General features: G+C 37.3%; 1 long non-coding RNA gene across 2 annotated transcripts in view; it reads right to left on the minus strand.

Moving 5' to 3' along the window:
- Positions 1-440: 440 nt before the first annotated feature.
- LOC307095240 overlaps positions 441-13,763 on the minus strand; it is a 30,030-nt gene continuing 16,707 nt past the window's right edge. For both annotated transcript variants that reach the window (XR_013813183.1, XR_013813184.1), the window contains exons 2-6: positions 13,440-13,528; positions 10,998-11,132; positions 8,839-9,047; positions 8,254-8,389; positions 441-7,309 (exon numbers count right to left, since the gene is read on the minus strand). This is a non-coding gene — a long non-coding RNA (uncharacterized lncRNA). The remainder of the gene's footprint in view (positions 7,310-8,253; positions 8,390-8,838; positions 9,048-10,997; positions 11,133-13,439; positions 13,529-13,763) is intronic.

The raw sequence follows: 13,763 nt of genomic DNA on the forward strand, positions 1-13,763 counted from the left end.
CAGCCCTTTGCAAACCTGCTTACCTGTTTAACTGCCCATCTGGCATTCCCTTTGGCTATTTCCCCATGTAACCTCAGCCCTTGCATATCACTAAGCCCTTTGAAGACCCCTAGTCCTTTTGCATATCTGTAAAAGGTCCTTTTGCCTACTTTTCCTTTGTGCTTTTCCTATATAAGCCCCCGACTTATGGTGAGCTGCAGAGCAGATTTTTGTAGCTAAGCTGCTGCTCTCCCACACTGCTGGTGCCAACAGTTTTGGAATAAACACTCATATGATTCAACCCTGTCTCTGCTTCACTGGCTTGAGTAGACAGGCAGCACGGACACATTGTTTGTCTGGTTATAAGACCACAAATAATTTATTAATCACCCAAATTAGTAAAAGGGGGTGAGAGGAAATAACCTGTGAAGAGACAATGAGGCAGAACTTGTCACATCAAAATAGTTTTCAAAACATTAGCTTTTATTTGACATTAGAAAAAATACTCCCCAATTTATCTCAGTTGTGTTATGTGATGGCTTTAGATTGCTTTTTGATGTCACCCATACTGAGCAAGATTTGTCAATCTTCAAATCACCCAAGGCTGAGATTCTCATTTCACATCTGTTCACAAGTCAGTGTTTCTTTCATTTAATGAAGCATTTTGGCATATATTCCCTTTGAGATAGAAGGGTGGAGATAAAGCCATCCTTACAAAAATGGATTTGTTTACTACTTTATTTATGCCAAAAAAATCAGATGATGGTAGCATGTTCTCTTATTCTTGTTTTATCAGTAGTGGTAGTCTCAAGATGCCAGAAACTGCAAAAGGAAGGCCTGTAGTTACTTAAATGAAGACCCACCCCCAACTGAAGAAAGGAGTGTTACTGAGTCCAGCTGATACCACATATTAAAAGTCAAACATTACAGATGTACCTGATGGCAAAATTAAAATGTACACAGCAAAAATCAGAAAAATCATCCCAAATTCTCAAATGTGCTACCTCCACATTTATTTTCTTCTCCATTTATGCATATTATTGATGGCTTGCCATGTAAACTCAATTATATATTGTTTTAAAATATTATAAATTACAGTGAACTATAAAGTTCTCTTTGCTTTTAGATTTAACACTACTTTATGATGGAGGCCAAATTGATTTAATTGATAAATCACATTAATTATCTAACCCAAGACTTAGTTGATAATATCATCATTCAGCCAAAAGAGTGTTTCTCAAAAACTTAAAGACCAACCCAAAAATAGGCAGGCTGCCCTTAGAAACAGGTTTGACCTTTTCTTTCACTCTTCCTCCTATCCCACCCTCTGTGAGTGATTTAAAAATAGAAAAGGTCAAAGCCCTGTGGGGCCTGGATTTAAAGGTTTGGGTTTTTAATTTTTTGTTTGGTATTTTTCCCTCCAATCTTTGCCAATTATTTCTCATTTTTATTACTTTTAAAATTTAAGCATGGTAAATTGTTAAGCCACTTTGATTCACTGACCATATTCCACCATACATAAGTCCTTTCATGACCAGGTTTTGATACTGAGAGGCGATTTCTAAAGTTTAAGTCAAAATCTGTTGTTAAAGAGAAATCATGTCTCCATCTCCAATCTTGATATGTACTATCTGAGGATTGTTCCTCAGATCCATTTAGGCAGTGTATATTTGTCAGAATGTAAAGGATAAAGAACTGAAAATAGAAAAAACTGTTAAATGTTTCAAAACCAATTGTGGCTTGAGTATGACTGGTTCTCCAAGGCTGGTACCATTGACACTGGGGTTTGGGAATTAGTTGTCTTCTCTCCTTCTATCCAACAGTAGCCAATCATTTTTCATGAGCTAGGAAAAATGGTCTAAAGAGGGTTCCTAGAACTTAAGGAGCTATTTCAGTGGAAAACCCTGCTTATTGTAGTGGCCAGAGTAATATAAGAAATATGGAGTAGGAATTAAACCACACAATGTTACTCAGGGTCTAAGTCGACCCCTTACAAGAAAACAACCCAAAAGCAAAGTTTTTAAAATTTTTCTGAGAAAGCATACATTTTTCATGTCTCTTGGGCCAAGTGAGAATCTAACAAATTACTTTATATAAAATAGACACTCAAATATACCTGTAGAATGAATGAATGAAATAAAGCGAATGAAAAGTAACCTTTTATATTCTAGTCTCCAAGCTAGTTAAAAACAAGTGTCTTTTAGTTAAGAACTTTTTTGTTTTCTGTCTAGAAATTAGCACAATGCCTTGAAATAGATACTTCTGTTTGTTTTATCCCATTCCTTTTTTATTGGATCTCCAAGATAAAATGCCTTTTGTACCAGATCTATTTCTTTTAGCATCATCTTCTTCAATATTTGTATGAACAAATAAGAAGCTCTCTCGTTCCCACTCTACAAAACATGTCAAAGAGAAGATGATCCATTTAATCATTCCTTCTCAGTGTCTTAATATCACAGCTGCTCAATGAAAGACCTGCAGTAATAAAATTTGTTCTTGATGTTTCAACTATAAACTAGTGAAATGAAAGTGCAGTTTGGTCTTTGGAATCTCTTAACTCTCCTCAGCACGTAAGGACAGCACTTTATTCAGAGTGAATAAATTTTTACAGAAAAAAAATCGTTTTTATTGCTCAAGTGGCTTCCTGACTCTAAGCTAGGCCAATGAGCAAATATTTTTAAAACCAGTTGTTTCATCTTAATTCTTGTCTTAAACTATAATAGAAGCAGAAACTTAATGAATTAAAGGAGAAATCTTGAGCCTTTTTTAACAGTCTACTGGCTTTGATTTAGGTCACTGAGCATGTGAAGTTGAGACTATCCAGAACTAGGGAAAATATCATATTAAATTAAAAGGACCATGACTTTTTTCTTCTTTTTTTTTAATCTCCAAAGCAAGTCAATGGGATTTCTGAGCCATACCTACCTCATTAAATGAGCATAGTACTTCCCAGAAAACAGGCACTCAAATATTTACTAAAAAATCAAAGATATTTTCAGATCTGCAGCTATGATCTGTGTTCAATCTAAAGACCTTTAGACTAGGCCCATTTCACTGCTCTTATGCTCAGGAACTAGAATGATTTATTGCACATAAAATATGCTATGCTTAGCAAATGAAATCTAAAAGCACTGCTGAGCCATTTATTTTTACTTCTTAAATGTCTTTAAGCCAGGACAAGGTGGAGCTCATTCACCTCCATCTTTAGCATTCAGCATTTAAAAAACTGATGGAGAACAAGAACACCTTGCTTTAAAAAAATAATAATAATAATCCATCTCTTCAATTAGGCAAGGAAGCAAGTAGCTTTCTGGTCTGGATTGTATCTTTCCATGTAGCTCAGCATTTAGCATACTGCTTTGCACAGTTCTATTTTCCCGATGTTTTTATCATTAAATAAGCCTAGCAGTAGTTAAGTACTTTTTAGTCTGGAGCTCACACCTATTACATTATTTCCTTCTATTAGCATCCCATAAGGATGAAATCATATTTATATATTAGGGCATGTGTAGTTTTAAGCCTCATAAAAAGTTATCATTCATCATTCATTAAGCCAACAGTTAATTCCTTATATCTATATAGAACACTAGGATTTCTAACATAGATCTCTGTTACAGGTTGGTGATGAAAAATAAGGGTGATGAATTTTTGCATCACTAGTTATCCCTGGGGATGAGAGTAAATAATCAATATTCATACAACAGATATTGCTTACATATGTATGGCAGTTCAAGACTTATAAACTGACTTCATACATTATGTTCAGCTATCAAGGACACAATAAAGATGTTTTATCTTCAGGTCCTCGATGCCTAGCAAAAAGACTGGCACATAGTAGACAATTATTGTCCAGTCTTGCATTCATCATAAATTTAATCTTTTACATATTATATTCAAGTGTTCAATAGTTAATACTTCAAATTTTTATCGTACTTTGCACCAAGTGAGAAAAATCAATAGTGACATTTATATGGTGCTTTAGAGTTCACAAAATACTAACATGTATTGCCTTATTCTAAACTGTAGGCACAATAAAATTATAAATGTGTGTATCTCTTTAGTGCCTGTAACAGTGAGTTCACATAGTAGGCAACTGACATTCTTTCATTTAACAAGTATTCAAACCCTCAAGTTTGTATAACTATTTATACTACCTCTCTCATAGGGGGTGAATTTTATAGACAATGTTTATCTCACAAAAAGTTTTATTCACAGAGAAAATGCCTAATGTTGTATTTACACAGCACTTTATAGTTTAGGAAGCTCAATGTCATTCATTACATTTTCCTGTTATCAGGTAATAACCTGATATTACCAGTAAAGTCTTGATTGATTGATTAAAATAAGCATTATCTAATTTCCTTACAATATAAACCTCCCTCTTATTACTTGGGGAGTATTACCTTAGATTTCACAGAACCCAAAACAATAGTTGGCACATAAAAGGCAGTTAATATTCATTCATTCATTCATTCATTCATTCATAACATTTAGCCCATTGATATTTAGTGCTTTAGTTTACAAACCACTTTAAAATGCATTTCTTATCTGAAAATTTTACTTCTATATTGAGATTGGTTTTTTTTGTTATCTGTGGTGTCTAGCATGTTATCTGATCCATTGTAAGTCATCAAAATAGCTTAATCCCTTGTGTTCGCTGTATATTTACAGTTTAAAAGCAGTTTCTATGTGTTTTCTTTTCTGCTACTTGGAATACTGTATTTACTCAAAATCACCAAAGCAGCAGAAACATGATGGCTACAAATATATGAAATTTTCATTGATCAATAACTTAATTCCTAATATCTGCATAGTATTACATACTGTTGATATGTAATCAATATTTACCAGCTCTGAAACTTATAAGTCTTTAAGCACTTTCATAGTTTAAAAGCATATTCACATATTTTTATTTAGGTCACCTGGATGTAATGATAAATAATCATTGAGTCCTTAGTGCCTAGAACAGGGACAGACTCACACAAGGAAATTAATATTATTCAGCATTTACATCAGGGGTAACTATGGTCCACAGACCAAATTCACTTGGCTAATGAGATAAGAAGAGTTTTCCTTTTTAAAGGATTGGGGGTGGGGTGAAGAAGCGAAATGTAGAGACCATAGGCCTGCCAAGACTAAAATATTTACCATTTCACCCTTTACAGAAAAAGTGTGATGATCCCTGATGTACAAAATGCTTCAAAACTGACAGTGTACATAGCTGGCAATATGCTATTAATGAAAACACCTTATTTTCATATATATCTCAATTATTTAAATTATCTTTCCTCATGATAAGGGGGAGAAAAATCAAGGAAAGATTAAAACATAATTACTTCCAAATTCTGTCACCTTTAAGCCCAGAGGTTGCTATTAAAGCTTAGGGCAGGGTTGGTTCAGTCTATCAAATTATTAGGCCACTACTATGAGCAGGGAGTTCAGGCTGTCTCCTTGGGGCATCACTCTGTTCCAGGACTACTCATTCTTTTTTCTAACCATCACTAGGAATCCCAAATTCCAGGAATCTTGTTCATCCAAGCTCAAAGAAATCATATATTACTGGCTGGTGCTTCTCAGCAGGCTGGCACATCTGTGTATTTTCTATCTAAATGTTCATATTGGCCTGGAGCATCTCTTTACATTTTCTCTACATAGCCTGACACTTTCCTCTTCTCATCAGCCTAGAGCTTCTGAGGAAAAGGGAGGACTGAAATATAATTTCACTAATATGTCTCTCTCAAACGGAGTGGAGATGAAAAAAAAAAAAAAAGAAGTTTAAAAAATACCTAAAAGTTAATAAATGACTCAAAACTATAATAAAAACAACCTTACACTGGTCCAGGCAAAATATTGCCAATCTCAAGATATCTCTTCAAGGTAATAACAACATCAAAAAGGATATCACAAAATTAGTGGGCTTAAATGGAGGTATAAAAACTGGAAAGGAAGAACTGAAAATGTCCAAGTGTAGGGAGGATAGCAGAATAGAGCTGAGGTTTAGGGTCCTCATATTGGGATTTCCTCTGGTCTTGGGGTTTCCAGTCTTCCTAGATTCAGGGTCATGGAACTCCAGCTTTCCACCTAATTTAGTCTTAAGATATCTGTCTCTCTTGGGTCTTCAAGTCCACATAGAGAGGCTTGACTCCTGGGTCTTTATGTGTGTGTGACACCTCCTATCCTTGGGTCTTCGGTGTTCAAGCTAAGTTTTTTTATCTCAGGTTTTGTGACTCAGGTCTCAGGCTTTCCATGTATCCCCACTCATAAGCTTTGTTCTTTCATCTTGGGTCTTCAGCCTTTTGTCTAACTCAAGACATGAGAACTTCCATCCAACTCAGTTGTCCGACAAGGGCCACCTTCTTTATGTACATAATGGCTCTAGGGCTTCTAATGGTCTCAAGGCTGAGGTTTCCATCTATCTTGGGACACAGGTTTTATTCTTTAGTCCACAGGTCTCAATTCTGTCTTCTGTGTTGGGAATTATATCCATTATGGGCCTTCCACCTTCTGTACATCTTAGTCTTTGGATACTTGAGCCTTCTACTAGTTTTGAATTATCTCACAGGACGGCCTGGCATAAGGAACAGCTCTGCAATGCTTATTTTGATAGCAGACACTCTGCACCTATTGGGAAGGGGTTACGAAGCCCCTTTGTCGCAAACATGCACACATGGATGTACACACACACATATACAAAAAATATGCACGGAGAGAGGATTGCAGGAAATCAAAGGGGGGATACACAGACTCATGAAGAGGCTGAAATACCCAAAGGTGGGTGGATGGAAAAAGCAAAAGAACAAGAGAACAGAGAGAAGAAAGGTGAAATGGAAAGACACAAAGAACAAAGAAACACATAGAGCAGGAAAAAGGAAAGAAAATGGCCCAAGAGAGGCAGAAAGGACATGTAGAAGAGAGAAATCCAAGATGAAGAGTAGAAACAGCAGAAAGGAGGCCAGAATCAGAAATAGGTAAAATGTCAAACTAACAAAATAGGAGAGAATGAAGAACAATCAAGAGTTCACAAAGAGAGGGGAAAAAAGAGGTGGACAAGACAAGGAATGAGCAAAAAGCATACAGCATGAGACTCAGAGGCAATGGGAAGAACAGTGAAAGAAGATCAAGAGCTAGGAGAACAAAGACAATTAGTAACAAAATGAAAAAATGAGAGACATCTAAGACAAGGCACAAACAACTCTTATGAACAAAAAAGAAAACGAGACAAAGATACACAGAAGAAATAAGCAAGAGGATCATAGAATTGGGTAAGACACTTGAGAGAACAAAGACCAAAGACATTCAAGGAAGAAATAGATAAGCAAAGAAATACACACTTGAGTGAAAGAGGTAAGGCAAGGCATTAGAAGTAGAAGAGACAAGATATAGTGAGGGGCACAACAGCCATAAGAAACATCACAAAGAGAACAAAAGAAAACCAAAAAGAACATTAATAACTACAATAAGCTATGATTAGAACCAATACTACTTATATCACTATCAACAATTATAGTAACAACAACATGAGTGGCAGAGGATTTAAACACAGAATATGTGCCTCTTTAATATTCTACTACAACTGTTTATAAGAAATTCCAAGAGCCAAATGAGATGCCACAGGTGAGTGAATATTATTATAAAGGGCCATTAGAGAGGTCCTAGTCAATGCCTTCATTTTTTATCTTCATCTTTCCCCACCCCTTTAGAAAACTAACTTGATTTTCCCACCCATCACAATTATAACACTGGCTTTTCCTTTAACACTACTGCAGATACATTCTCTCACAAGAAGATATAAGAAAAAGGGCCACCCTTTCAGCAACAAAACAAAAATGTTGTTTTAAGTTTCTATATATTTAGGCGTCTAAGAGTGGCAAAGAATTTATGCAGTAAAGATAAAGAACAGATAAGGTGAGACTAATCTTAACACAACTGGTATAGATTAATCAATCATTAAGTTGCTTCATTGAACCCAGTTGGCAATACCGGCATAACTTACCTCATTTTACTGCACTTGGCTTTATAGTGCTTCACAGATTGCATTTTTTACAACATCCTCTACCAGCAAAAAGCTTACAACTCACTTTATTGCTGTATTGTGGTTGTCTGAAACCAAATTGTAATATCTCCGAGGTATGCCTTTGTAGGTTACTGATCATCCTCCCATCTCACATTCAGGCCCCTCCTGCACAAAAACCACCATAGCCCATTGCACAAAAACATCCGACAAACAACTATTAGCTCCAAACAGGTCCTCACATAATTACAACACCAACTTACTTTATTCTGCTATTCTAAAATGCTAGAGTGCCAGGCATGTTGATCTTCCTTTGGTGTGTTCAAATTTCTTGTTCTCTGGATTGCTTTTCAGAAGGATGAACGATTTGGTAGATACTATAAAGGGAATAATCAGGAGCTACAAAAAAGGGGAAAAATAACAAAGGAAACTATATATGTGCCATAAAGAAGTATTAACTGAGTACTCACTAGAGTTATGGGAAGATTCAAATTATGAGTTATAGAAACTATTTCTACAGAGTTTAGATCCTTAAAGGTAAAACTAATACAACTTCCTCACAGAATGGGAAACTATAGCATAAACAGGAAAATGTCTTGTCCTTTACAATCAGGACTTACTACACTTGAACCATCTCCCAACCTGCAGCCACCTAATCATCCTCTGTCACACCACCATTTTCACCCTTCTCCTACACAGTTGCTTCCCAGGTGAGTTAGGAAGCTATTTTTACCAAAGCAGACACAGTTCATAATGATCAAAATAATTTCAGTGGAAATCTAAATGCAATATATACTGAAAAATTAAAGACAGTATCCTTATTTTGTTTTTAAGAACAGCTTACCCACCTCTGATGTGTGGAGGATGTCTTGAGACTTCACCTTCCTATCTGGGCCCAGGAGAGAATCTTGGTAGAACCTCCTGGCCTAGGGTTGTTGCCCAGTGGTAGTGAGCTATTCCCCTGGAGGATCCTCATGCCCCATCTCCACCTAGGGATCGTCAAAGGGAATAGGTCACTAACACTGTAAAGCAACAAGCCTATTCTTCTGAGGAAGATCTGGAGAAGAGATAAAAGAAAAATAAATTACTGAAATGCAGTATACTGGGAAAGCCTGTCTCAAAGAGCAACTAATAATTAGATTAAGTGATGTCTAACCTTTTTTTCCATGTGGATTGAGGGGTGGAGATTAAGAACTGTGGAGAGCTCTGTATTCTAGCTACCAGCCTAGAGAAAAGCAAATGCTTCTACTACTCATTCCAGCTTTTTCCTTGAATTTCACCTCATCATAAAGAGATATTTAGAGGTGAATTATTACCAAAATTCTCATACTGTACTTTATTCTCCAGTCTCTACTAGTGAGCAGTCCTCTATATTGTGAGTTATTAATGTTCTAGTGTTCTCACCATAAAATAAAGTCAAGGGTCAAAAAATCAAGGGATTGAAAATAGAAGGAACAGATAAAGCTTTCCCAACCAAAAGAGCTATCAAGCTACTTAGAAAAGCTCCAATATTGTTTGATCCTGAGTTCTATAAGAACTCTTCTTCATATTGCCTCAGGCTTCTTTTATAAAGCACTTTTAATAACTGAACAATTTACCTCAAAGTGTCTCTCTCACCTAGTTTTGTAGAATTCTTCTCTTTTAAAATATATTTTTAGCCCTAGCCAGTTTGGCTTAGTGGATAGAGCATCAGCCTGCACACTGAAGGGTCCCGGGTTTGATTCCAGTCAAGGGCACATGCCCGGTTGTGGGCTCAATCCCCAGTACGGGGTGTGCAGGAGGCAGCCGATCAATGATTCTCTCTCATCATTGATGTTTCTATCTTTCTCTCCCTCTCCCTTCCTCTCTGAAATCAATAAAGATCGATGCTCAACCACTGAGCCATGCTGGTCGGGCAGGATTCCTCTTTTAATTCATGTTAGTCAGATGCTGGAGCACTGCCAATGGAAACAATTGCTTTATAGTCAATCTACACGGGACATTTCTTGAACAGCTTACATAGATGGGACATGACCAGAGTCCCAGGATATTCAGAGAAACCAATAATCATTACAGTGATATAAAATCTCAGTTGTGCTGGTGTGGCTCAGTGGTTGAGCATCAACCTATCAACCAAGAGGCCACGGTTAGATTCTTGATCAGGGCATATGCCCAAGTTGTGGGCTCAATCCCCAGTAGGAGGCATGAAAGAGGCAACCAATCAATGATTCTCATCATTGATGTTCTATTTCTCTCTCCCTCTCCTTTCCTCTCTGAAATCGATATATATCTACTAGTATACACACACACACACACACACACACACACACACACACACACACACACACTCAGTTATTATGACAGCTAAGGAAATCTACACAAAAGGAAAAACAAGGTGCAGAAGGCTAGGAATCCGGTAAATAGCTTAACATAGGCCCTTGAGTCTCTTATTCTATCTTTTAGCAATTTCAAATAACAAACCCTCAAATTTATTAAAATAATAAGGGAATGATAGGGACAATGAAATTATGTCTGCCAAAATAAGGCTATGACAGATCACGTTGGTACTACTCATTAACAAATCCTTAGCACATAGTACTAGTCTGCCAAAGTAAAGTAGAAATAATTTTTGAGGCCTATTCATCAGAAGGCATAGGTTTGTTCTCTCTCTCCTAAGTAGCTATGAGATTTCAAAGGAAGCAAGTTATTGTTTTGCATCTCTAATTCTTTATTTATAAAATGGGGACCAAGTATGCTTGCTGTTATAGACCTCACTGGAGCCTACTTCTGAAGGATGGGCTCAAATTCATTCTGTAAATTGAAAATGTGTGTGTGTGTGTGTGTGTGTGTGTGTGTGCGCGCGCGCGTGCGCGCGCGTGTATATATATATATATATATATATATATATATATATATAGTCTGTAGGATTTGAAACTGGCTCCTATTCTGTTTTAAAAAGGAGCTCTTGCAGGAAGTTAAAGTCCTTAAAGCCAAAGACAGAATAACCACAACAAACTCCCCAAACTACCTTTTTCTTCAGATAGTCTGCAAGCCATCCTTAAATTAATTGGAGCTTGTCCAGATTCTCAAAAGGAAAGATGTAATGAATATGGAGCTCCTTAGAGTTTATTGTAGTCCTCGGGTCTCACATGCCCAGAATGTCCTTGAAAAAAAACACACAAAAAACAGGGCTCAGTAGGATAGGATACCAAAATGGTTGAAAAAGTCTCAACAACACATTAAAAAAAAACCTAGGAAACATGAACCTGAATCATTAGATATAGGTGTGTCCTGTCTCTCCTGTCTAGCCTGTACAGTCTCCCTAAGGTCCTGTTAATGGCAAGCACTGGTAGTATCACTGAAGGTTAGGCAAGTGTAAAAAAAAGAACTAAATGAAAATATGGGTCAAAACAATACCCACCTTAAGGGTGACTAAATTTGTGGCTTAAAGGTCATGCTCTTGCTGTAAATACTTCAAGATGTAATGTAACAGAGAGATTGCTACTACTGCCTCGAGGTACAATTGCCTTGACTATTTTTAATATTTAGTTAGCTGTCTTTATTATAGGATAGGAGCTCACTGGGGCAGGTATAAGCCAGGTTTGCAATCTTGAAAGTATTTTGCATAGTGTGGAAAGAATCAAATACAACTTCCAGATTTCTGATCAGGAATTGCCATATATTTATAAGGGACTTGATGGCAACATCAAACAAATTCTAATAGTAAGTGAAAGATCACTTACTCAACTCTATATTCTCTAGATAAAATGTCCAGTAAATCCAAACTGGTACTCTATGATGAACAGAATATAAACTATGCTCTCAATATGAACAGAACAAGCTTCAAAATCTCTTAGCAAATCCTTTCGCATTCTTACTGTATTTAACCTAAGATTAGATACTTCATCCCCAAATACAGGTGTCCTCCTGAAACCTCATCAATAATGGTAAATAGTACATATAATTTTTCTTATGAGTTTAATCAAAATATTAATTATAGAATCTAAGAGATCATAATCAATATCAATAGTGATGTCATGTCTCATGTCGATAGTGTAAATTCTTAAGAAATAAGTATGGCAGTCTATGTCTGTGGTCTTCTTCCCTCAAATTCATAAACCCAGTCTAGTCATAAGAACATCAGACAATCTCAATAGGATACTTTGCAGAATACTTGATCATTAGTCCTCAGACATGAGAAGGTCATCAAAAACAAGGAAAGTCTGAGACAGATACTGTCATAACCAAGGAGCCCAAGGAAGACATAACTAATAGAAGCAATATGGAATTCTGATGGAATCCTAGAACATAAAAAGAGTACTAGGAGAAAACTGAGGAATTGTGAAAAAAAAGTATGGATTTTCCCTAATAATAATGTTTCAATATTGGCTTACTAATTATGACAAACATACCATAGTACTGTAAGATGTTAATAATAGGGAAAATAGGGTGTGGGGTATACAGGACCTCTTTGTAATAGCTTTATAATCCTATATTATAAAGAGGTAATATGCAAATTGACCCTCTTGCCCTCACACAAGATGGCCGCCCATGTGGTCAAAGATGGATGCCACAAGATAGCCAGCAGGGGAGGGCAGTTGGGGGTGATGAGACCTGCAGGGGATAGCAGTTGGGGGCATCCAGGCCAGCAAGGCAGGGCAGTTGGGGGTTACCAGGCCTGCAAGGGAGGGCAGTTGGGGAGACCAGCCCTGCAGGAGAGGGCAATTGTGGGGGGGGGGGGGGGGGGGGTGAGACCAGGCCTGCAGGGGAGGGCAATTAGCGGCAACTGGGCCAGCAGGGGAGCAGTGAGGCATTGATCAGGCTGGCATGGGAGTAGTTAGGGGGTGATCAGGCAGGCTAGTGATTGGGAGCCAGCAGTCCCAGATTGTGAGAGGGATGTCCGACTGCTGGATTGGGCCTAAACCAGCAGTTGGACATTCCCCGAGGGGGTCCCAGATTGGAGAGGGTGCAGGCTGGGCTGAGGGACACCCGCCCCCCCCCCCCCCATCAGTGCTTGAATTTCGTGCACTGGGCCTCTAGTTATTCTATAAAATTCTAAAACAGTTCTAAAATAAGAAGATTTTGTTTTGTTTTACATCTCTTGACAGATGCTGAAGGCTTATAAAATGCAGAATTTTATAAAAGCAAGTGAAATAGAACTTGAGAATTCTGGATTTTGTTAATCCTCACTCAAGGATATTTTTCAGGGAGAGGGAGGGACAGAGAGAGAAACATCAATGTGGGAGACACATAGACTGGTTGCCTCCTTCATGCCCCCCGACTGAGGCCAGGGATTGAGTCTGCAGCCAAGGTACATGCCCTTGACCAGAATCGAACCTGAGACCCCCCTCAGTCCAAGGGCTGATATTTTATCCACTGAGCCAAACTGGATAGGGCCAGAGTACCTGTTTGTACAGCTACTAGAGATTTTATTTCAAGCAATGAATTGAAAGACAACTTCAAAATTCACCTTTGGATGCTTTCTAGTGCAGGCTTCAATCCACCTACAATTGACCATCATTCCTAAGTAGTGGTTCAGAACTGGCTCAGAATTCATCCCTTTAAAACAAATTCCAATAAATAGCTATAGTTATATATTAACACCAAACAATCATTTATTTAGTAGCAATAAAAGATTTCATAAGCATAGACCAGTGTTTCTCATATTGGGGTGATAATAACCCTGGAGGTTTGTGGACATATTCTCATGGATCCCCAACTACGTAAATCATATAAAACATTTTATATATATATATAAATATATCTTTCACGAAGATATATTGAACTAGGGAAA

The sequence above is a fragment of the Cnephaeus nilssonii genome (assembly GCF_951640355.1).
Source record: "Cnephaeus nilssonii genome assembly, chromosome: X".
Classification (NCBI taxonomy): domain Eukaryota; kingdom Metazoa; phylum Chordata; class Mammalia; order Chiroptera; family Vespertilionidae; genus Cnephaeus; species Cnephaeus nilssonii.